Source organism: Mercenaria mercenaria, chromosome 15, assembly GCF_021730395.1.
Source record: "Mercenaria mercenaria strain notata chromosome 15, MADL_Memer_1, whole genome shotgun sequence".
Taxonomy (NCBI): Eukaryota; Metazoa; Mollusca; class Bivalvia; order Venerida; family Veneridae; genus Mercenaria; species Mercenaria mercenaria.
The window spans coordinates 36956050-36980318 of NC_069375.1; the positions used below are offsets into that span (position 1 = coordinate 36956050).

General features: G+C 34.3%; 1 protein-coding gene across 5 annotated transcripts in view; it reads right to left on the minus strand.

Moving 5' to 3' along the window:
- LOC123554964 (ecotropic viral integration site 5 ortholog-like) overlaps nucleotides 1-12570 on the minus strand; it is a 95727-nt gene extending 83157 nt beyond the window's left edge. For 2 of the 5 annotated variants that reach the window (XM_053525015.1, XM_053525011.1), the window contains exon 1: nucleotides 12483-12570. The gene's annotated coding sequence lies outside the window, so the exon portion shown is untranslated. Of the gene's footprint in view, nucleotides 1-2202; nucleotides 2246-12482 lie in introns of those variants that run through there. The other 3 variants (XM_053525014.1, XM_053525013.1, XM_053525012.1) reach the window with 3 other exon arrangements.
- Between the last annotated feature and the right edge of the window lie 11699 nt (nucleotides 12571-24269).

Genomic DNA, 24269 nt, shown 5'->3' on the forward strand with positions numbered 1-24269 from the left:
TTGATCACCTCGGGGCTGGAACATGTAGAAAATGACAAATTATCAAGACATACATCTACATAAACAACACTCAATGCGTGTGACTTTTTCAACTGTTCGCCAAATTTCTACTCAGTCTCTGCCCACTACTTACATGTACAGCAGCATATCTAACAGGGAAAATAATTACATTGTATCTGAAACCAGTAACAGGATAATTATTAATATGACTGGTCAATAAAAACAAATACCAAAATCCAAATCAGCCATCCTTGTAATTTTCAATGCTCTTGAAATAACTGTCAGTAAGTCTGCTTATAAAGTCATTACTTTACCCTTTTAGCTTATTTATACTGGCACTACATTCACTGAATAATTTCAGGTGGATTTTTCCCCTTCTATAGCAAGGGCCATTTACCAACATCTTCCCTTCAGAAAATTTCTTTCAATTTTTGCAGTTCACCCAAAAAATCGACTTTACAACAGGTATTTTATTCCCTTTTGCCCAAGTACCAAGCCTGTCTTCCCCCAAATCAGAGGTGTGGGCCCTTTTCCCCCCTTAGTAACAAAACCTCTCCAAAGACAAATCTAATTTATCTCATTTGTTTTGTTTTTTTACTAAAAACAGCTGTTATTTGGGAAAAAAATGCTTAGCCCTTAAATTATAAGAAAAACAAGGAGCTGCGTTCAATAAACGCTTGATGCCCCCGGTGGCATCCTTGACGATACAAAGCAACCTAAGTCCAAAAGGTTAAGTTCAAGGTCAAGGTCAAACTGAAGTCAGGTGATGTCTGAAGATGCATTAGTATCAAGTCATTCTAGTTAGGGGTATTGATGCTAGACGAACCAGTCCCATTTGGTAAACCTCGTACAGACGGACGAAACAGACGGATGAACGGACAGGACAATCACTATATGCCTCCCGCATCAGTAGATGCCGGGGGCATAAAAACTGCATGAAGAAAAAGGTCCTGCTTTTTTAAGTCATAAAGGGGTTCAGGTCTAATGGCAACTTCCCAGCTTTTAAATGGTGGAAAATGACCCCTGATGCCTATTCATGCACTATTTCTGGAATTTTTCCGTGGTCTCCGTTGGACCTTATAGTAAACAGCGTACGTGAAAGGAGGATGTAAGCAATCTCATTGGGCCTTTTAGTGAACTGGGTAACTATGTAAAATAGTGGATATTACACAAGTGTCTTTTCATATTGAAATTATTCAACAAGTTGAAGATAATAATAAAATACGAGGCTCTGTCGATTAATTTATCCATTTCCATTTCATTCAACATGTTTAATAAATTCAATGTGTAAAGACAAAAATGTAGTATTCATTTTATCCATGTTAAGGTGTTAAAATTTCTTCTTTCTTTACATATTATGGACCAAGTTAATTTGACCAAAGTCTCTTATACTTAAAACAACGTCAATGTCAAAGCTTTATTACACTAGGGTAATACCAAAATTATGTGATGGCTTTATTTCACTCCTGCGACATCTAATATGTGATAAAAGAGAAATAAGTCTGTGGTTTCAGTTGGGTCTTATGGTGGATTGTGTAAATCTATGTTAATCTTTAGCCTGCTGGCAGCAAGTGACTCTGCCTTTGCGACCAGTGCAGACCAAGATCAGCCTGCACATTCGTGCAGGCTGATCATGGTCTGCACTGTTCGCTATTCAGTTAGTAAATTTTCATAGAAATAGAACACCCCTTCGAATGATAAATGATATTGCCCAAATTAAATGATGGACCAGTCTATTTTAGAAATTTAGCAGGCTAAGGGTTAAAACAGAAACAGTCAGCAATGTCTCCATGAAATGTGTATGGTCACTCATTTATATACATATTCATTCTATGTAGAAATGTTGCAACTGTATATTTTAAAGTAAAGAAGTACATACATTATAGCAGTTTCGTGGATGAGGACTCGGACCTCATCCTTGGACAATTTCCAATGGCTATACAACAACTCATTCAACATTTTAAGTTATATAAAGAGGCTATTACATAACTCTTCCTCATACATGATATAAATCACAGTAACCTTTATTATCCAATTATGAGAGACAAACGTTTCAAATTGTATGTCAATTACCTTAAACTTTAAGATAAACATCTTAACAGATATCCTAAAAAGAAATCATGTTTCAACATATCTTAAACTCTTACCAGTTTTCTTAATACATTAAAATATTATTTTCGAATAATTTTTCTTAATAATTACCTTTCTGTCAATAATAATGTACCTTTTTAAGTCTGTTTATTCTGCTGTAACTCTTTACATAAAATGAATACTTCGAGTGTAAATCCACAAATAAAAGACTTTTTAAGACACAAATTTATCCATTAAACTTCCCTTAAAAAAGATACCATGTCTGTCCATAAGGAAGTCATATTCATTTTTATCTAAAACTTTTAATATTGTTATTTTATTGTGTCACTATAAATCATAAATAATTACATCCAATCATATACTGGTATGTATGTACATCACATATAAATTATCTTAAGTTACCTCTTGAAACAATACGTAACTATATATATGTATGATAGTATTATAATTGTATATACCTATATATACCTGTAAGTATTAATTGACGTATAATTTACCTCATGTAGTCAAGTTAACTTGTTAATTATTAATGATATTTTATATTATGAAAGTGTAGATTTTACACAGACCTGGTCAAGCAGGTGACTAGGTATTTATGAACATTCCTTACATGTATATACCAATTAACATTGAATAAATGACAACATTTGGACCATCAATCAAAATAACAGTCTTCACTGAACCATGGCAAATCAGATTTGTCAATTTTGTGAACAACATACTGCTTCTGCCTTACCCTTTAATTGAAAAATTTATATGAGCTCAATATAAAAATCTGTCAAAGGGATTTGTTAATTGTTACCTCCCTTTGAATTTCTTTTATGGTTAACTTGGATAAACATTCTTCCATTTAAAATGCTATAATGAAAGGTGGCTACAGTGAGCATAATAGTACAGTAAAATGGTGTAAAAATACTTCAGAAAATGGGAAAAGCATGAAACTTGGTACATAACTACTTTAGGGCAAAATACTAAAAATGAGCATGAGACCCAATCCGAAAAATCCAATATGGCCGAAAAATCCAAGATGGCCGCCATATATGTATATATTTTCAAAAATACATAATATCATATATAAAATTTCTATTGACACTTACAGTTATCTGTATAATAAGCTAAAACCACCTGCCTGAATAAATCCAAACATATTATATTAACAAAAATACCGCTCTTCCAACAAAAATGAAAAAAGTTGTCTCCCTTGGATAAAATGTGCTATTAAGCAGAAGAAAAGTCATAATGCATTTATATGAATCAAAATTTAGTATATAATGGTAACTGGCATATCAAGAAAGTTTAAAAATGCAACAGTCTTGTGCAGAACTTTACAACAATTGTAAATTAATTAATTATAAATACATTCGAACTTCGGTAACTGGAACCATCAGGACCGACTAAATTTATTCGAATTATCGGTAGTACTAGTATGAGTGATCGAAAAATATATTATAAAGGAATTTGTTTGGGACCTGATGATCGATTAATTGAAGAATGGTGTTCGAATTATCAGAGTTTGAGCAAACGAAATTTTAGTCTATAATGTGTATTAGTGAATAAATGACTTGTGTTTCACTTTGTCATTAGTTTTCGTGACTCAGAATTTGTAAGTGTTGCTGTATTCATTTCAATTTATTTACACTAAGAGAACTAATGACAGTTAATAAAACTATATTATTCATTAATTATGTTAGTGTGATAGACCATGTGAACATCCCTGGCCTGTCAGATCATCATGATTTCTTTGGGAAAAAGTCATTGCCGGTTGATCAGCGTAATCAAATTTACATTTGCATGTCCCTGTAATATTCTGTTTTTGTCAAATTGTAGCACATTATGGTTTTATAGTTTAATGTCATAAGCATATAATGTACAGTCACTAATGCCCTGATCACTCTCGGGCAAAGACCATGAAGATCATACTGCTTTCTGAAAATTTTGACTCGGTGGGGACGGGGATCAAACTCGAAAAATGTGCAGTTCTAAAATTCATACTGCGCGCTTTTAACATCCTTGCCAGGTTCTCACGGTGTCTAACACGTTCACACTAATTTTCTTACCATGCGCTTCTTCACGTCCAGTGTGTTCTTACTACATTCTTAGTACGATCAGTCAGATTGCACCTCTTGCTTACCATGCTTTAACCATATGCTTATCACCTTTTCACTGCATTCGTCGGCTACTTATAAATACTACGCAATGGGCCTCTTTTTTTTCATTCCTTCTGCAAGTTATATTGACATAATTTTGTCCGCATCTCCCCTCAACAACCATAAATTACAATAAATGACGGCCCACCCACCCCACCCCAACGCCCCAATGAAGAAAAAAGAGCAGTCTTATAGAGAGAGACTGCGGTGGAATAAGCAAAAGCAGTGTGAAGGATATACGGAGGTCCAAAAGTCCACTACAAGCTGCCAGTGCTGCTGAGTCCATGATTATGTGGCAATTCCTGATGATGTTCGATACCCATTGTGATTGAAAACGAGTGATTGGGAATTGGATCCAGTATTCATACTTAATTATCAGAATCTGAACCAATCATGGTGAAAACCTGCTGCAAACGTGACATAGATGTGTTAAGAACCGAAAGAACGTATTCATAACCTTATGCGGTATACTACAATGTGGCATGCACGTAGCATGGTCATAGCACACAAGCGTAGATAAGTTGTAGTAAGAACTCCATTGACGTAGCAAGAACGCAATGATAACCCAATGACAGCGCAGTGAGCACGCCATGCAGCCTTTCCCGTCCGCACCACGCTTGTACTATGTCCTACTAGGTGTTAGTTAATCATTATTACGTCCTTCCTGCTTCCTTATTAGACTGCGTTCTCACTACATTTGTTTTGAACATGTCCAAAATTCGACCGCGTTCTCTACACTCATGGAGACCATAATTATTAATTATCATGTTTTTATCGGAGTCTACTGTATTTCTTCTACATTGTACAAGTTCTTACTGCGTCCTGCTAGTTTTTACGACGTAGTGGGGACGTGGCTGAGTGTAACGGGGGTATAAATTAAGAGCAGAATCTATCATTTCTACAAGAAAAATGTGCTCTGATATCTATTTCTGAACATTTTACTGAAATTAAAATTAAATTAAATTTGAGTACTTGAAGATTTTTCTAATGAGCACAGGTACATTCGAAACACAATTTTAATACCAATTTAAATTACTAGTTTTAAGACGACAAATATTATCTATTTACCATTTGTACTTCCAGTTAAGCAGTCCAATGTAAGAATAACACTGTCTTGTCAAACAAAACTAACCAGTACAGCTCGCGCTTACCGGTGAATCAAGCTTTTAAATGCATTTTCTACATCTTCCTACAAGCAAACTGTTCGTATTATATTTCTGGGGTATAAATGGAGGCTTTCGATACTCTTCTTTACAGCAAAACATGTCAAGTAGCTTGATCAACCATCTGTTCACATATAGATTAGGGCTATAATGTGCATTCCTGCATCGTCTGCACACCTCTTGAACATACTAAAAAAGGTTGCCCATTAGGTCGGGCACATATGGGTGTCGGGTGTTCTATCATTTTCCTAAAATTCCTAGTCAAGATAAATAAGGCTGACCAGAGAGATCTTTGATATACTGGAACCTTTCCAGTAGTTTTGTCTCAAGTATCCGAGTCTCGTACCAATAGCTCCTCAAGTGCATTTGCAACCTCGATAAAGTCTGTCGAGGAAGACGTAATTTGTCAAACGTGCTGAAATGCTCTGCACTGCCTTATGCAAGTTAACTAAAGTTGCCGACAATCTTGTGCTTGTGTGTACTGACAAGAGTAACTGACATGTACCTTATTTCAGATTTCAGCTCACTGTTCAGAGTAATATATTTCACAGAATAGTTACTAAGTGTTGTCCATGACAACAACTTTTATATTTTCAGCCTTACTCTTCTTTGTTACACAGTTAGCAATTTATTACGCAGACATTCTGACTGCGGGTGCATAATAACGAACATTGTTTCATTTGATCCTACTAGCCCGTCGCTATAATCTATTCTTGCATTTCGAAGTCCCAAACTGAAAGGGGTAGTTGTCGTACTTGGTGTCAAAGAAACTACAATTTTATATAGCAACTAAGTTAATTGACCTTCACATTCTCCATATTACTTACCATCTATAAACAAGGTTTCATAAAGAAGTCTATAGAATTTGCAATTTTGAAGTTATTGAAGAATCCGCCATTTGCAAATGATGGACCGACATACAGACGGACAAAATGATGTACAAGAGGAGAAAATAAGATAACAAGCATGTTCTCAATTTGTCCCTCTGTCTATGTAAAATTTCTCAAGAAACAATCTCTCCTTGTTTTGAAGAAATGCAGGATGACACTTTGTGTCATATTTGTGCACTATTTGTTGCCATAGCAACAACATTTGTTGCCATAGGAACAAAATTAAATGACATTGGCATTCTCTGCATTGCCATCTATCCATGTACCACGTATCATGAAAAATTCTGCTGTACTTTCAAAGTTATTGCGGTATCCCACTCTGCATGGCTGACGTATTGACATGCATACAGGGGCAACCCATAAGCCCCATCTGGCTAAATACTGGTAAGGGAATAACAACAATGTTTCAACATGCTGCTGTGGAGGGAATTCAAGTGAAATAATATAAATTACATATATCAAAACAAAATATTCTTAAAAATATGAAAACTACACAATGATAATATTAAACTAAGTTTTAAAGGTTAGATTTTTGCCGTTACCATGGAAACAGAAAGAAACTAACATCATTTGAATTGTTATTTTTGCATTTGATGCAAATTTAGGATTTATTTTATTATATACATTTATATTTAGTGCATTTTGGGGTGAATGTAAATATAATGACCTTTCATTAGAGTCTTCTAAGGTAAATATTGAGTTTTGGGCGGCCATTTTGGAAAATGGCCGCCACATCGGCCATCTTGACAGATATCAAATGGGTCCCATGAAAAAAATGTTTTTAATGCTTTAATAAATAGCTGTGCCAATTTTGGTGCTTTTCCCATTTTCTGAAGTATTTTGGCATTTTCTGTTACGAATTGATCGCACTATAAGTGCAATAACTGAATAAATAGTTATTCTCAGAGTTGGTTAAAATCTTAAAAAAAAGTATTGTTTCTCTTATGCGATGTCACTGCTGTTGACATACATGTACTTATTTAATTCAGGGTCAGTACAATACACATTTTATACTTCTGTTTTGTGCACTAATAGCACTTGGAGGTTGATTTCATTTTTTTTTTGTATGAAATGTTCTTTTTTGAAAATAGTATTTATAATTGAGTTTTCTTAGTTTTGCTAATGATTAGGCAAGACTGAAAAAAAAACACTTTGAATTGCAATCTACAATAATCACAAATTAGATTCACAAAGATTAGAAAACAGATTCAAATACATTTTCAATGAATTTGTTATTCACTTTAAATTTAATATAGACTTCAACAAGGACAGGAAGTTATATTAAAAAAAGCTTACAAGAATATCAAGTTCCTTTTTCATCTTACATGTCATGGCACTTCTCCATAAAACCTCTATTCTTCTTCCTGATCTTAGCTGAGGGAGATGTGACTTCTCTCTAAAGTCCATGTGTTCAAAGAGGTCTGAACAAGTAAGTATCTGGTACAGACAAGTATTTTCAGAGAGTACTTGTCTGACTGGACAAGTGAAAATAGAAGTTAATGTCCAGCCCTGGCGGCCAAATACAAAATGTATCCCCACATTCCAAACATGGGAAAGGACCTTACAATGATGCTACAGACCAAGTTTGATGAAGATTCGGCAAGCAGCTCATGAAAAGAGGTTGGGGCAGCTATAGCTACAACAGTAAAAATACTGAAAAATTCATTATCCTAGAATCAAGTGAATAATTTTGCCAACTTTTGATTTTTCTTTCTTTTCATACTAATATTCCATTTTTTTATTTAATTATCAACTTTGTCATATCGACAACACATCAATATCTCAATCAACGGTCAGATCCGTATATGCAATACAGGTTAGTCAGTACTAAAGGTCTTTGCTACTAGTTTCTCTGTTAAAGTAACAATGTATTTATAACATATTATTTATCAGCATAAAAAATTCCAGTTTTTCATGCACTTCTTCAAGTTCTTGCAAGATCGCTCTTGTCTCGACAAAACAAGCAGCTGTGTATTCAAAACGCAAAATCATGCCCCTGGGTGTATGACAAAGATGTTGTTTTTGATTTGTTTGTTTTGGGTTTAACGCCGTTTAACAGTATTTCAGTCATGTAACGGCGGGCAGTTAACCTAAGCAGCGTTCCCGGATTCTGTACCAGTACAAACCTGTTCTCCGCAAGTAACTGCCAACTTCCCCACATGAATCAGCGGTAGAGGACTAATGATTTCAGACACAATGTTGTTTATCAAATAGTCACGGAGAACATGCGCCCTGCCCGAGGATCGAACTCGCAACCCCGTGATCCGTAGACCAACGCTCTTACCTACTGAGCTAAGCAGGCGGGCTTGTTGTTTTTGAGGTTTTAAGTTTAAGGTGGAGATCGTATGAAAGTTAAGGTCATCTGTGTAGGTTCATTTGTAAGTCTTGCCACAAAGTTTGTTGAGTGTGAGTATGATCTAAAGTGGGCCATTTATGCGGGTTGTTGCTTATTAAGGTTTAAAGTTTGAAGGTTATAAGAGGGTCAAGGTCATCTATGTATAGGTCAGTTTAAATTTCTGCCACAAGCACTGTTGTATGTTAGTAAGAGCTAAAATAGTTAAGAAGGAAGAAAGTTATGTAAATCTAGATGTGTGTCCATAGGACACAGGTGCCCCCCCCCCCCCCCCCCACCTCCTGCCACTGTAACATGGTTTTATGACTCATAAAATAATTTTTAAGATGTTTGCAACACAAACTTTTAAGAACCTTATGTGTATTTTTCACTTAGTTAGCCATAACTCTGGCCTAGCTGAGTAAAATCCTAAAGAGAACACTTCACAGGCTATAAAACAACCGTCTAATGTTTTATGATTCTAGGTCAAGTACATTGTAACATACATGTTTCACAAACTTTTTTTTTTGAGTAAGTCTGGACAAGAAGTCAGGTCTTGTGTAATGAAAAAACTTAAACAAGAGGACCATGATGGTCCTGAATCGCTCACCTCTTCCAACAAGACCCAGTTGATAAACATTCAGACCAACTTTCATACAGATCCCATGAAAAATATGGCCTCCAGAGAGGTCACAACGTTTTTTCATTATTTGACCTACTGACCTACTTTTTGAAGGCACGTGACCCACTTTCGAACTTGACCTAGATATCATCAAGATGAACATTCTGACCAATTTTCATGAAGATCCATTCATAAATATGGCCTCTAGAGATGTCACAAGGTTTTTCTATTTTTAGACCTACTGACCTAGTTTTTGACCGCACATGACCCTGTTTCGAACTTGACCTAGATATCATCAAGATGAACATTCAGACCAACTTTCACACAGATCCCATGAAAAATATGGCCTTTAGAGAGGTCACAAGGTTTTTCTATTATTTGACCTACTGACCTAGTTTTTGATGGCATGTGACCCACTTTCGAACTTGACCTAGATATCATCAAGATGAGCATTCAGACCAACTTTCATACAGATCCCATGAAAAATATAGCCTCTAGAGAGGTCACAAGGTTTTTCTATTATTTGACATACTGACCTAGTTTTTGAGGGCACGTGACCCACTTTAGAATTTGACCTAGATATCATCAAGGTGAACATTCTGACCAATTTTCATGAAGATCTCATGAAATATATGGCCTCTAGAGAGGTCACAAGGTTTTTCTATTTTTAGACCTACTGACCTAGTTTTTGACCGCACGTGACCCAGTTTCGAACTTGACCTAGATATCATCAAGATGAACATTCAGACCAACTTTCATACAGATCCCATGAAAAATATGGCCTTTAGAGAGGTTACAAGGTTTTTCTATTATTTGACCTACTGACCTAGTTTTTGACGGCACGTGACCCAGTTTCGAACTTGACTTAGATATCATCAAGGTGAACGTTCTGACCAATTTTCATGAAGATCTTATGAAATATATGGCCTCTAGAGAGGTCACAAGGTTTTTCTATTTTTAGACCTACTGACCTAGTTTTTGATGGCACGTGACCCGGTTTCGAACTTGACCTAGATATCATCAAGGTGAACATTCTGACCAATTTTCATGAAGATCTTGTGAAATATATGGCCTCTAGAGAGGTCACAAGGTTTTTCTATTTTTAGACCTACTGACCTAGTTTTTGATGGCACGTGACCCAGTTTCGAACTTGACCTAGATATCATCAAGATGAACATTCTGACCAACTTTCATAAAGATCCCACAAAAAATGTGACCTCTAGAGTGGTCACAAGCAAAAGTTTACGGACGGACGGACGCACGGACGAACGCACGACGGACGCTGCGTGATCACAAAAGCTCACCTTGTCACTATGTGACAGGTGAGCTAAAAACAAAATAAGTCAGGGGCCATAACTCCTACATGACTGAATGAATCCGGATGCGAAACCTCAGGTGCACAACTGCACAGGCTGACCAACATTCCTGTAAAGTTTTGTGACTGTACATCAAATACTTTTGGAGCTAGGCGTGACACAACATTAAAATGACCAATTTTTACAAAGTCAGAGGCCTACACGACTGAATGAATCCGGACGCAAAACCCCAGGTGCACAACTACACATGCTGACCAACATTCCTGTAAAGTTTTGTGACTCTACGTCAAATACTTTTGGAGGTACGCGCGACAAAACATTCTCGGAAGGACGGATGGACGGACAAGAGCAAATCTATATGCCCCCACCACTCATTTACCTTAATATTGGCTGTATTCACAATGGTAAAGTCTGGTTCTGTAAGGATGGATATATAAAAGAACATACAGTTCAATCGTGATATGCCCTAGGTCACAGAAATATGGGGTTGACATTAATGCAAAAACATATGATACATGAAATTTCTGCATATTACCTATATCTGGGATGACTAGATGTCTGGCAATCAATATAAATAGTGAAAATGATATTTGCAGTGAAGATGCAATAATTAGCTATTAAAAACAGGAGATGATTGGGTCAAACGCCGTTATGTTCAGCAGAGCCACTCTTTTGTTTTTCCCTTCTGTTTTTTAACCGTTTGTTTTTGTTTTGTTTTAAGAAGGAATAACAGTATCGCAAATATGTATCAAGTACTTTTTAGAAGGTATAAGAACTCACATTAGCAATTCACATTGTGTCATTTGTGTCAGATAAAACAAAACAAGAAAACTTTAACTGCCAAACTTTGATAAAACACGTCTGCATTGATCATGAATGCTCGCAAGGCGTAAAAATTTACAGTTTATAAATTATTTAGGGCCAATTATTTAGGATAACATACAGTGTCATGTCTGTTTCTTTTTGTCCGTTTGTCTGACTGCCCTTGTGTCAAAAAAAGAAACCTTTAATAAATTGCGTCTGCATTGATCACGCTCGAAAGAGTAAAATCATACTGGGCCCTTTTAAAGATACAATGTCATGTCTGTCTGTTTCGATAATGACACTCTGATCATTCGTTGATAACATAACAACATGTCGGCCAATATGATATGAGTGTGTAAATACGATAAAATAAACAAGTAAGTCACAAACAGTAAATAATAAATCACAAAATATGCAATTTATTTAACCAATATAATGATCCTTTATAATTAATACAGTGTATTATTACTATTAAAGCTGGCTACCTTGACATACATGTACATGTTCATATACGATATGTATATATACAGCCGACTACCTAGACCTTTAGTCTACATAGCCGGAACCGGCTACATAGACTTTTGGTCTAGGTAGGTGGAACCAGCTACCTTGCCACTGCCTTTAATTACATTCTTGTAGCCACTTTTGAAAATCTGTTACCAGTTCTTTGAATTTGTAGCATTTGGCTACATTGGCAGAGGAGGCCCTGATAGCTTGTATATTCGCAATTACAATATACACTAGAAATGTAGTAATTGTATACTGATTACCAGAATTTGTTGTCACTCATATAAAGTTTATAAACACAGGTCTCTGATGATTCATTTTTTAAACTAATATCTTGCATTAAAAGGCTTATACTTGGCAGGAAAATGGCACTATATACTGATATGGACTATATTTGAGTGGACCACGAAGGCACATCTCTTAATTTTCTGACATAATACTTCCTGTGCTTAAAATATTTAGTGCATTCCAGAATTAATCATACCCCACCCACACAAAACCCATACCCAACTATATGTAAACAACTAAAATTAACGACTGACCACAGGTTTTCAAGGACACCTATAATAGATGTCTGATTTAAAGATATATATTCTAAGTGTCAATTTACCTGTAATATCTTAGTAAATTAAATGTTTTCCAAACTTTTTTACGCCCAACTTCTTTCTGTCAAAATGAAGTGATACATAAGAATAAATGCAGCGTGAGAATCACTCAGTGTCCTAGGTATGAATCATCAATTTTCAATAACGGGGCTTTATGGTATATAGAGGATAGGTTGATAATTTTTGTTTTGGACAGATTCTTGTATAGATTTCCATCTCATTCTTTTACTGGCTTGCAGACAGGCAAAATGACATACATTTCAAGTGTTTGCTTGTTGTATTATTTTAAACATGTCACCAGACGAAAATCAAAGCTATCCGTTTTAAAAAAAATGCCTGGAACGACTAATAGATCTACTAGACCTTCCTGCTGTTTGTGCATATAAAAAGACATCAGTGAATGAAAAGTATTTGATAGAAATTTAAAATGTTGAATGTTTTTGAAAATAGTACACATTATTATTCTGATAAATATAAATGTATTTTATAGTTCTTTGTGTAGTAGTAAAAAAAATCTTGGGTAATGTATTTAGGTGAGGTTTAAATAATTATATATATAACAACTGAAAAACGACTAAAGCTATCATGTACTCGTGTTTACACTAAAAGTTTGTTAGCTATCCGCTATACCCTAAAGCACTGTCTTCTTTTACTCAAGGTCATCTATTTCCCCATATTGTATATGTAAATGTATACTTGGGTTGTAATAAAGAAATCTGTAATGAAGAAATCTGTCTGTCTGCTACTGTCACACCTCTCTTTCAAGTGATAAGGACAGAAGTGAGAGATGATTACAGTATGGAATAAAAAGCATACAGCATGTATTTTAAGGTGTATATCCGATAATAGATAGAAGTGAGAACAAGTTAATAGCATTAAAAGCATCCTTTGGTGACTTAAAAGTTCAATTCTGAGACACACTGCTTGAAAAAGTCCGAGCTAGGCAGTTCAATGTAATGAAATAGAAAAAGAGGAAATTCCACAGGTCGCTCAACACGACAAAAACGAAAATGTTGTAGGTTCGGTTTGATTGAGCCTGTTCATGGACGGTAGTGGAAATGCATGCTGCTGTCCACGCCCTCTAGCCCCGGGTTGAGCAGAACTTAACATTTACACATGCTACAAGTGCAAAAATCAATTTAGAAACATCCGCAGATGCATTCATACGGCGGTGCACATGGAACCTTCAAAATATATGTAATTCCATGAAAAGCGGCGTATGGTCCCCAGTTAAAATAATGGGTTTGCCTTAAACGAGAAAACAATGGGTATAACTAAACAAACTGAAATTTAGAAAGGGGATCTCAGGTTATGGAGCATGCATATCACAGGAACTGCCAAAAGACAAAATTAAAAAGCAGGCACCATATCCAGGGGGTGGTTATACAAAACCTAAAGCTATTAAAGCGGGAGTATTGGAAACACCAGGCCGAATTGTTCAAGCTGATAAACTAAACAGTACCAATAACACGACATAAAAGCCGTGCTGAACGACCTGAGAAGATCGAAATACAATACAATACAATACAATACAAATCTTTATTGTGATTTAGGCCTCCGGCCCATACACCATCAATCATATACATTATATACATATATACAAACATAACATTTACATACAACAACTCTTATAAGGAATAATGAAGTAAATATTAACTTTTTATATCACTCATGTCATAAAAAGCATTTGTTTTGAGAAAGAGGTTTGTACATAATTTCTAACTTTTTAAAGCTTCAATACATGCCTGTCCATGTATCTTGCCGAAACGAAATAAAGAAAAGACATGGACAGAATAGATTAATATCTGTACCTTTGTTACTATGCCCAACTATCAGCCTTGTCAAGGCAAGACCAATATCTTGGCTATAAAGAAAGTAATGCTTTTCCATAAAATAAAACTTATACAAAATATAAATACAATAGTTATGGCATATGTAAAACATACAACACAAAATTTAAACTATCTCTATCTCAGACTGCCGTAACTTTAAAGCATTATATATATAAACTGCAGTATTTTTAATAATATTTTCATTTTTGGAAGCCAACAAAATATTAAATTTATGAACATTTGGATTTTCATAGAATTTTTTTGGTATGTATTTTTCTCGAAGTGTTTTATACAAAGGACATACTTATATAAAATGACATTCATTTTCAACAACATTTTTGCAATAAAAACAAAATCTCCTGTCTCTGTCTATACCAAAATAACGACCTTGTTCAATCATTAGCGGATGTGAGGATATTCTCAAAGTACTGAAAGCATAGCTATATTTCTTAATATCTAATATATCAAGATAAGGTTCATACATAAAGGTTGTTTTAAAGTGCCTATAAGAGATCAACTTGGCATTATTATTACATTCTTCCGACCATTCTTGTAAATATTGATCTTTTAATCGCTGCACATACTGGCATACAAATAATTCAGGGTTCTGACAATTCTGATTTTCCCAAATATACCCAAATCCATTTCTGTATAAATTTAATCTTACATTCGTTACCCAATTTTGGTAACCAATACTATCATAATAATATAACATCTGATAACATTTCTTAACATATCTATAATCAGGCATATTTATTATCCTGAGCCAATACCTTATACAACGTTTTGATGCTATAACATGCATAGGATATCTTTCACAATCACCAGCAACAGCTGCATTACAAGATTTAAGAGGAACTGACATAAACCGTTTACAAGCATACATTTGTACCTTTTCAATTTCATACATATAATCTAAACCCCATATTTCAGATCCATATAACAATATTGGGGCTATTTTAGCATCAAACAAATTAAAAAATGTAGTTTTCGTCATAGGCATTAAATGATTCAAAGATGATAAAAGAGACACTAAGATCCTTTTTGCTTTACAAGCCATATGATCAGACATTTTATACATAGAAAGTTTACTGCTAAAAAATAAACCTACATAACAAAAACCGTTAACTACTTGGATTTTCTCCCCATTATATAACCATTTTTCATGTCTTGATAGATGCCCACCGTTCTTAAAGACAATTATTTTTGTTTTTTGAATATTTACACACATTTTCCATTCATGGCAATAATTAGATAGTATATTTAACTGTTGTTGCAGACCATTTACTGTATCTGCAGTTAAAGCAACATCATCAGCAAACAGTAACATTAAGATCTGAATCATATCTGGAGTTAATTGTATACCAGAGAGGCCACTTTCATCCATAGCAACATATAATTCATTTATAAATAATGAAAAAAGAACAGGGCTTAAATTACAGCCTTGACGTAGCCCAATAGGGCAGTCAAATATGTCACTACACACAGTTCTGTTTCTTACACAGGCCTTAACTGAATTATATATACTTTTTATAGAATCTAGAAGGTGTCCTTTGACACCATATTTTGACAAGACAGAGAACATTTTTGGCCTATCTACACTATCAAATGCTTTTTTAAAGTCAATAAAAGCAACATATAACTTTCTTCCTTTTCTACATAAATGCTTGTTTGCAAGTGAATATAAAATAAAACCATTATCTATTGTTGAGTACCCAGAGCGAAATCCAGCTTGTGCTTCTGTGATTTTGCTATAAGCATTAGTAAAAAATGTTAGTCTTTTATTTAAAATACTCACATATATTTTACTCAAAATCTGTAGTAATGTTATTCCTCTGTAATTGTCAGGGTTATCTATTAGTCCCTTTTTGTATACAGGTATTAGGACAGATATTGACCAATTTTCAGGAAAAACATTACTCACAAAAATTCTATTAAAAAGTTTGCGCAAATAAGGTAACAATACATTCACTGTGGTAATAAAATGCTCAGGTATCAAAAGACCAGCGGAGGATTTATTTCTCTTCAATTCATTTACAGCATAAATAATTTCTTCATCAGTAATTTCACCATTGAACAATACATTTTCAGAATCATCAGTGAATTCCAAATTTTCATTTTCATCAATATAATCATCAACACTGATATCATCGCTATTTTCAAAACCGGACTGAAAAACTGACTCAAAATGTGCTTGCCAATCTGCAGTTGCAATTTTTGGAATTGTATTTGGTATATTCTGTGAAGATTTAATTTGACTCCAAAATTTCTTTGAATCTCGGACAGATGATGTAATAGTGTTAAGATTATTCTATAATATTCATGTTTCTTTGTTTTACAAACTCTATTAAATGTTTTTTTACTTTCTATGTAAGAAGTCAAATCATTAACATCTTTACTATATCGAAACTTCCTCAACAATTTATTTTTTACATTTCTGTTTTTTACACACTCATTATCAAACCATTTATTCTTATTACACTGTCTTTTACATTTTTTTTACTCTTTTCATTTCTTTACAATTTTCTAAAATAAGACATTCAAAATTTGTTATGATATCGTTTATATCTGCTGACATGTCTGACAACTTTCTATCTAGTGAATCAAAATCGCCATTAAGAACACTATTTTCAATATTTTCATAGTACCTTTGCTCCTCATCTTTGCTATAAAATTTATAGAAAGTTGAATCTGATTGAGTGTTCTCTTGACAAATATTGTCATTCACTGTATATCTGTTTTGTGTACATAATGAACATGTTACAGGTAGATGCTTAAAATTAGACATAGCATCAACACTAAAGTTACACATATTTATAAATATAGCTTTAGATGCAACAAAATAGTCTATAACGCTACATCCTACAGAATCAATAAATGTGAAATCACCTTTATAAGCATCTTTATCAACCCTCCCATTCAGAATTGAAACACCATATGTTTTACAAAAGGCTATTAATTCTTGTCCTTGTTTATTTATAACTTTGTCACAGGACACTCTGTTGGTAGTAATTGTATCATTAAGAATATTAGAATATTCTTGAAATAATGGTACATTTTTGTCTGACAATACAAAATCATCCAGTTCTGCAGTACGAGCATTAAAATCACCACATAAAATAAGGTCAAATTCATGTAGATTCTCCATATTAATAATTTCATTTTCAAGGCTCTGTAGTCCAGACTCTGACTTATTGTCATAGAAAGGTGATCCAACTGGTGGAAAATATATACACGCATATAAGAGTTTCTTCTCAAACTCAGTTACATGTTTATCTATTTCTAATATAACGCCATACTGGAAATCCTGGCTAACTTGTTTAACATATTTAGCCATATAGTCCCTAATCAAAACAATTACACCACCCATATTCCGACCGCCTCTTTTAGATTTTATGGCTGGACATATAAATATTTTAAAATCATTAAAATATGGAATCACTTTCTGCACATCAGTTTCCCACGTTTCAATAAAACCAATGATATCAAACTTCTGGCAATACTTTATGAAATCAGCATCTGTCAATTTGTTAGATAAGCCTTCTACATTCCACTCTAGAAAAGAAAGTTTTTTAAGATTGGTAGTAGGTATAGGGCCTTGACCTGATTCATAGATATCAGTACTTATACTTCCATGTTTTTGGTTTGTATTCTCAATTACTGAGTTTATACTTATATCAGATCCACTTTTGGAGATTTTGCGCACGCCCCGTTTAAATATGCGAGTTTTAAATGCATCATGAGTTTCATCAGTATCATCTGTTATTATTTGTAGCCGCCCACCTTTGTAATAAGCTTTTTGTCCCTTGGCTCTCAATGATTTCAAAACTGTACGCTGTCTTATTGTTAGGTCATTTGAAATTCGAATTCCTCAGCTCATCACGACCGTTAAACATTTTCAATTTCAGGCTGAAATCACTAAGTTTTATTAGCACCATACGTGGTTCATCATTATCAGTTTCACCATATCTCTTTGCAAATTTGATTTCTTTTTGATCAATACTTTTATCTGGACAGGCAATATCAAGAACATTACTTTTGACAAATGACTTTAAGGTATCTGTATTTTCATTTACTTGTTCCGGAAGACCAAATATACGCAGGGAGTTCTTACGTTGTTCAGCTTCTAATTTATCTACCTGTTCCTCAAGCTTTTCGCATTTGTCGCAATGGTTATCAAATTTCATATCAAGAGCATCTAAATCATTGGTTACTAATTCATTTCCATATTCTGTATTGTAAAGCCTGTTTTCAATTTCGACCACCTTATGCTCTAACATAGATTGCTTTTGTTCAACCTCTTCGACCCTAGATTTCACAGAGGATATTTCGGCTTTAACATTCAATAATTCAGATTTCACTGATAGGATCTCGCTTTTAACTTCACTTATTTCTTTAGAAGTTTTAGAGTTGGAAGCTGCAATAGCGTCTAGAATGGTCTGTGTTTCTGAAGATGGCCCTGGGTTTAACTCGACATCAGATGCTAAGAGGAGTAGACGTTCAATAAAAAAAGGCATACATGCTTGTAAACGTGCCACCCTCTGCACTGTACATATCCAAGCTGGTTCCGTAGTTGGTGCAAATACGAGTCTCTGAAGGAATTTTCGAGCAATTATCAATACCAACAGCATCATTAAAGTTGATGCTCTGACTGGCCAGCATTGCATATTTATACCCTAGCAGTGATACCAAGATCACTATACAAGAAGAAAAAAACTCGCACATAAATGTCTGATGATTTGGTATAAGGATTGTATACATATTTCTGTAAATGTTTACGACTATTTTTATAAGCATGATGACGACCACCTCCAAAGAACCCAATCCTTGCTCGATACAAAGAGATATCTATTCCCATAACTAAGCTTGACAGTTTTTGATTACCATATATTCTATGCCCTCTAGGTGTCCTAAAATTTCACATTAATCCATACACAATGGAACACAATGAAACATATTTGATGGATTAGTTGGTACACTTGAATTGTTAGTGAACATTTTTCCAATAGCAGTCTATTATATCTATTATTCTCTATTGTTCTTCAGAAAATTGGTAATTTCTCATTTAATAAGACACTTGCATCAAAATAGATTTTCTCATCACATAGTCCATACATTCACTATTCTTTAGATATATTTTTTAATAGAAACTATACACAGATATATCCAAAAAACACTCTAATGTCCAGAACACATGAAAACAACTTCTCACACTTCTACCCTCAATAACAATATAACAGCCCTAATTGAATGTACAGGAAGACATTTTACGGCCGCTACACGACACAAACAACGCTGCTGTGATAATAAAATAGAAAAAGAGGAAATTCCACAGGTCGCTTGAAACACGAGTAGCATGCTCGGTTTGATTGAGCATGTTCGTGGACGGTAGAAGACCATTCCAGAATATCGTAATAACATGCAAAGCCAGAAAAAAACAGCCTATATTTTTTTATGTCTAGGATGCAAAACAAATGTAATAGAATCTTCACAAATTGACAATAATGAGATCACTTGTTAAGGTATTAGACCCCTAATATTAATGTTTAAAAATGGCATTTGCTTGGTATATTCTTACAGTTGAGCGTGCTTCGCACAGTGTTGCAATTTTTTAAAAACTTTTACCGTACCGTTTTTTTTTATAAATTTTGTGTAATTTATGCTATTTCCTCAAGCTCAAATTGAGACCAATTTCAAAGTGACAGCCTTTATCCCAAACGTTCGCAGAGAATTCATTATACCATTATTTTTTTTATAAAAGAAACATCAAACTATTAGTAAACAATTATAAAACTTAAAACAAAACTGTCAATATCATTTTTTCTAGGGTGCCTCAAGTAAACGGATTTAATGAGACAGAATTCTAACTCCAACATTGAAAAATTAAGGTCGAATGCTGCGGGTCTGTTTTGAATTTTGCTTACTTCATTCAAAAATAACATTGGGGCAGAAGTAAAACCTACCTACATTTCTTCCACAATATGTAATCTAAAGAATGAAGGCAAACTAGAGAACTTTTACCGCATGTAACTCAGTATTTTTAAAGATGTCTAACTCTACCCTTCTGTTTCATAGGTAAATTCACTTTTAACAGCAAGAAATCGCTTATCAAATGAATTTTTTCCCACTTTTGTACATTAAATCAATAATAAGTCTTGAAAGAAGTAAAAACTTACTAGAAAAAAAGGAAAATAAGGGGAAAAAATTTGGTTCCAGTGGGACTTGAACCTACGCCTCCCCTGAAAATTGCAGTCAAACGAGATTTTGATTACCTCTTAAATTTTGACAATCAGGTCTATAAGTCATGATAAAAGGCAGCGAGACAATTTAAAGTCCTGCAAATGTCCTGCAAAGATTAAGTGAATTCTCAAATTTTGATACATGTTTTGTTATATTTAGAACATTCATTCAGTCCAGTTTCAATTACTGACCTCTAACTTTGTATTTTTCTAAAAAAATAGTACAGTATAAAAGGAAAACTTCAATATAAAGCGCCTAGGATTGTTTTTGGTGATTGGTGATTGCTCTTCTTCATATGACTTACATTTAAACAACGTTCAAACTTCTTTTAAGTTTTAATGTTATTATACTTATCTGACGTTGTTTCGTCAAGTATATGGCGCGGTCAACAAGGGTACAAAAGGTTGATAATCCTAACAGTATACTGGAGATAAAGGGGAATGGATTGTGTAGCGATCAAGCTATTATTAAAACATAAGCCTGATAAGCCTGGCATTTCTATTGTGTTCAAGGGACCTCCAACAAACTTAACTGCATTTTGGATACGCTGGAATAAGTGAAGTAGGCCTATTCATTTTTACGCAACTTATATTGCATGGCGCTGCATCGTATCTGGGCGTTCTTAGATGGAATGTAATGTTAATATGTTAATATGACTGTTAGAACTGTAAACTTGCTTACATCAATGCCTGTGCCATCTTTAATAAAGAGAGTATTTTTAACACTTAAGTATAATCCTTTTATTGTGTGTATGTAAGCTAATTCAAAATCCATCTATTACAGATATGGGAAAGTCCTCCAGAAGACTGTGTGAGAACTGTGCATAAAACAGAATACGCCCAAATTTCCAAAAGCTTCCCTTGTTCTTTATAGCGCCCCGTAGCTAGTAATCTAAGTTGGAGTGGCAGGTCTCAAACTCACGACCCGTGGTTTCTTAGTCAGATTGTTACCACTTGACGGCCTTGTCTGCTATATAATCATTTTTTGACTGACAAAACCTTTATAAGAAAGTGTTGGGCTTTATTATGACACTGCAATATACCAAATTAAAAAAATCCAGTTGTGTTAGTTTGCGAATACATCAGTAACATGATTTAGCTTTATTTTTTAAACGTTTCTGCCTATACATTTTTTTATTGTTTTGCTTTGTCTTGTCTTTTAATTTTGCTTTACTGGCAAAGCTCTAATCTAGGCTTGTTTTAGTCACTATATATATATATATATATAATTTGCTTTTACGAGTGTAGTCATAATCTTATATACTTTTAAAAGGATATACCTCATAGGCTTTATTGCTTCTGCTTGTACTTTCTTGGCATACATTGTAATTAGGTATATTTTAGTGTATATTATAGATATATACTAGTAGTTATATTCAAATCAGTGTTATTTGGAATGTGACATTATATTGCCTATTTAAAATTGTTTTTTATGGAACCCCTTCATTTTACAGATGTTTGTTTTGTTTTGTTATAGACCTTAATTGTTTTTATCGCAAATAAGCTTTATAGTTAGTGTTGTATTGTTATACCTTATCCAACACAAAATAAATGTTCTTGTATTTTGTATCTTGACGTGGCAATAACCAGGGCGGCTGGATCAAGTTTATTACGAACAAACTAGTGAAATGACAATAAACTATGCAAGTAATAAGCTCAAGTTAATTCAGATTCCGGATATATCAATAAATCAGGTGACAGGACCTATTGCATTTTTTATGTTGTTCTGTAACAATATGCTTCATGAATATTTTCAAATTCGTTTGCGTTCGATACAAAGATATACCTTCCCACAACCAGTGAGTTTATTACTTCGCTATAAAAGTACTTACATACAAATATGTTTGAATAATGATGTTTACAAACTTACATATAACCAAAGTCATTATATCAAAGCAATATCAGAAAAATAAAGAAATGTGAACTGATGCATTATTTTTTATTCTATTACACTCTAATAACATGTTTCGGTGCTTTGCAGATTGCATTTTTTGTTTCACTTAAGTTACTATTAGGGAGTCAGACACGTTAATTACATTTCTCTAGGTAAGTTTGTATTTCTGGAGGGAGTTCTAAGCAAGCATAGAAATGAAGGAAGACGTCTGCTCGTTGTTTCTACTGTCTTAGCCTGATGTAACAGGACCAATCATTTGTGACCCGCCACATTGTGGGTCGCTTGATCATTATTATCTTGTGTGTACATGCATTGTGACTATGCAGATCACGAACATTCTTGTTGTTGCCTGGCTTAATTTAGTATAAATTTAAATCAATACAGCTGTTGAAAATTTTAACAAATTTGTATTTGCACATTTACAGTCTGAAGGAAGCATCGGCTCTGTAAATAAAACCTATCAAGAAGATCTTTTGGGAGAATAGAACGCAGCCAAGAACAATAATAGCAGACTCGGTTTGACCACCGAGTTTTGTTTATGAGAGATAATAAAATGTGCAACATTACTCATTCCCCTCCACACTCCTTGTACCGGTTTTTTATTTATTCCATGATAGAATAATAAAATCTGTGAAAACTTCAATGGACTCAATGACCCCAAAGGACCAGAAAATATAATAACACTGAGTCCAAGTAAGGGGAGACTTTTACAGCCGCTGTTATCTATGTATTTCTAGTAATCAATAAATGAGCCGTGCCATGAGAAAAGCAACATAGTGCATTTGCAACCAGCATGGATACAGACCAGCCTGCGCATCCGCGCAGTCTGGTCAGGATCCATGCTGTTAGCTAACGGTTTCTCTTATTGCAAAAGGCTTTGAAAGCGAACAGCATGGATCCTGACCAGACTGCGCAGGCTGGTCTGGATCCATGCTGGTCGCAAACGCACTATGCTGGTTTTCTCATGGTGCGGCTCAAATCATCAACGGTGTGTTACAACTATCAACGAGTTTCTTATATTATCTAGAAAAACCTTATAAAAATATATTCCTGAATGTAAGGTGACTGATTAGCAATGATTTTCAGAGTATACAAATTGTGAAGTAATTAAAAGGAACAGCTCGAGAAATAAATATATATATTTCTGCAAATCAAACATTAATGCATGGACAATTACAAGGCAGAACACAAAAGCAAAGCATTCTGTTCAACCAGTGATATCGACACTAACGTTAGATTCGTCAGTTGGTTCTTGTTGCAAAGCTGCCCACTGAGTTAGAAATTCACTGATGTCTACCAACCCACTGCCTGCAAGCAAAGCATAAATAAATAGAATATCAAGTTGTTCAGCAACATATGCAGGCGTCTTGCATTCATTTCAAATGCACAAGCAAGGCACACTGAAAGCACGAACAAAAAAAGCAAGAAGAAATAAATATATTTACAACACACTGAAAGTTCAAGTAACACAACCGAGAAGTCTGGACATTATAAACAGACAAACGGTTTGAAGTCAACAAAACGACGTAACAAGCAAGCAAAACAGATCAAAGCAAAACAAAGGACCTTCTAGATGAGGGTGATTTTTTTAACAAAATAGACAGGCAGTTTGTACGTAACAGTGTATATTTTATGGGAAACTAAACAATACAAGGGCAACAAAGACACAAATAAAAACAGGAAAAGCGAAATATCAAAGAGAGTAGAATATGATATTTTTATTTCTTTTAGCTCGTTATAGTGTAAGATCTTTCATTACACCATTGCAATGCAGAATTTTCAAAGTTTCGTGCAAGCCGGACTCTTATAAAAACAACAACATTTACA